Source organism: Dipodomys ordii, unplaced genomic scaffold (assembly GCF_000151885.1).
Source record: "Dipodomys ordii isolate 6190 unplaced genomic scaffold, Dord_2.0 Scaffold1000000086, whole genome shotgun sequence".
In the NCBI taxonomy this organism is placed as follows: domain Eukaryota; kingdom Metazoa; phylum Chordata; class Mammalia; order Rodentia; family Heteromyidae; genus Dipodomys; species Dipodomys ordii.
The window spans coordinates 1-2,750 of NW_012283703.1; the positions used below are offsets into that span (position 1 = coordinate 1).

The 2,750-nt window shown below is 39.2% G+C and overlaps 1 pseudogene; it reads right to left on the reverse strand.

The window, feature by feature from the left end:
• Window positions 1-685: 685 nt before the first annotated feature.
• On the reverse strand, window positions 686-1,349 carry LOC106002686 (annotated as a pseudogene).
• Between the last annotated feature and the right edge of the window lie 1,401 nt (window positions 1,350-2,750).

Consider the following 2,750-nt stretch of genomic DNA (forward strand, 5'->3'; position numbering starts at 1 on the left):
TACTGTGATGGCACACTGGTGGTGACTCTCTGGCTAGGACTGTTCACTGGAACATTAAAACTGCTTTCGATGTAAGAGCTTGTTTACCCTCCAGCTTCTCCTCCTCCATCTTCCCCCAAATCCTCATGATTTTTTTTGACCAGAAAAAAATAGCTTTATTTGGACTGAGAATTGGAAAATGAGAGTAGGACCTGAGCTAGCATGCTGAGCTAAGGAGTAGAGATTACATTTCCAGAAAGCTCATCAACTAAATGGACTCTTGCTTTGAATCAAGGCAGCTTTGCAGTTAATGAAATCATTAAGAGGCCTGCTGGGAACATATCTAGCTCTATATTATCCTAGTATGCTACGTTTATAAAAAAAAAGTACAGGTTTTTTATCATAATGAATTTTTCACCAACCACAAGTATTACAAATGGAAATGGAAGGAAAAAAACCACATTTTACAGAATTTAAACTTGTCTTCAGCATTTAGCTCAGAGGTTTCACCATCTTCAAAAAACTCCTCCTCTGTTAAAGTCTTCAGCTCTTGAGACTGGAGGCACGACTCAATTGGTAGAGTGCCAGCCAATGAGTAAAAGCATTAGGTACTGAGCTGGAGTCCCAGTCTCGAACCAAAATAAAAAAAAAAGAAAGAAAAGAAAGAAAAAGAAAAAGAAAACAAAAGATCAATCAACCAGGAAGGAGATGGTCTTTACTAGCCCACAGAAATACTTTATCCATTTCCCTAGCCAGTCAGGGCTGAACAGCAGGGTAAGGCTCAGATGAGGGTGGGGTGGGGTTCAGAGGGCTAATTTCCCCCTAATACAACACCGCAGCAGAAGCTTGATGAGAGCAAAACTGGTGAGACTTGAGGAGAGGGTCCAGGCCCTGAATTCAGTCAGAGTCACTGCTGGAAGAGGAGGAGGAAGAGGAGGAATGCTTGCCATGCTTGTGGTGTTTGTGCATCTTTTTATGTGTTTTCTTCATTTTCTTCAGTGTTTTCTTGTCCATTGTGGCTCGTGGGCCTATGCCAGGAGCCAGGGGATTCACAGGACACATGCCAGGTGCAGGTGGTGGGCATGGGGAGGGTAAGGACCTGAGGGTTGGTATCCTGGATACTGTGGCTGTCGCACAGAGTAAGAGGGCCCACATGGAGGGAAAGCTGGGTTCCCCTAGGGAGGTCTTGGAGGAAAGGGACACCCGGGAACAGGACCAGGAGGAATGGCCAGATTTACAGGTTGTGGGCACAAAAGAGATGGACACCCAGGATTGGAACCTCCAGGGCACCCCATGTAAGGGATACTTGCATTTTGCACCGGCTGCCCTGCATTGGGATGCCACATGTTCAGGTGTTTTCCTAAGCCTTTCCTCTGGCGCCTGGATTAGACCAGTTTTCCTGAGCCTTTTCCCCCTCATGATTTTTTATGAGTGTTTTTTTAGTGAAAAATGTTTTTGGTGTTTATATTTTGGTTTGTCATAAAATGAGCCTACTATTGTCTTAATTTAATAAAAAAATTCTGATTCTATGAAAAAATATCACCACCCAAAAAAGAGGAACAAAAGGAAAATAAATATGACATGAAACATAAATCTTAATGGACCAATAGTCTGTCAGTTTGCTTTAACTTTTAATCAAAAATTAAACTAATACTTGATAATGTTTTATTAACATATTTAAATTTCTTCATTCTTGTCATTTAAGATTCACTTTATAAAGAAATTCAACAGGTGACAGTGTTTTGTCATGACTTTTCCAAAGAAATGATCATTTCATCATTATAGTGTATAGCACAATACACCCAGAAAGCTTTTAAGGAAAAATATTTTCACATTCTTTGGTTTGCTTCAGTCTGTATTTAAAGCTGCATACCACATCTTACCCACCCTATTGTCTGTCTTCTCATTTGAAATATATCTCACAAATGCCAAAATGAAGCACAATCTGAAACATCTGTGGATTTTTCCACCTAGAGTCCAAAGTAATCACTTTCCATACTCCTTAGAACCAGCTGTTCACTGGCATTAATTGTTCTATCACTTCCATGCTTTAAAACAACAGCATTTGACAATGGCTTACATTTTAATTGGTTTACCACATTTGGTTCGTTTTCAGCAAGGACTGTCTTCAAGGAAGATGGTAATAGATGAGGTTTGCAATTATGTATTTGGAAAGGGCTCTAAGTTGTGGATATAGAATATCCATTTCAGTGACTAAATATTTAAATTAAATACTATAATGTATATTCCTTCAATTTTCTGGCTACAGTGTTCTACAATCTAGATATTTTTTAAGGAAATATTGTACATGTTTCCTCGGTGACAACGTAATTGGAAGACTTAAATTTTTCTTTTTTTCTTTTTATATTGTGAAAATACTGTACAGAGGGTTTTCAATTACATGGGCAAGATAATGAGTGCATTTCTTATCAAGCATTGTAGCCTCCTCCTTTGTTTCCCCTTCCCATCCCTTCCCATCCTCCCTCCCCTGCCCCACCACCTAATCCTCCTCCCCTTCCCCACCAAAGTTGTAAAGTTCGTTTTTCCATATAACAACTTGTACATCTCATTGTTGGAATGGATCCACCTGTACCCCTATTTAAACATTTCTTTTTTCCCTTCCCCTTCACAAATTATACCAACCTCAAATACAGTGAAAGCAGGGGTTATACCATGGGGGAGGGACATACAAAGCAACAAAGAAATAATCTTATAAATGTGTTAGAAACAATCACCTGAAAGAAAAAGAAAACATTTGAATACATATATTA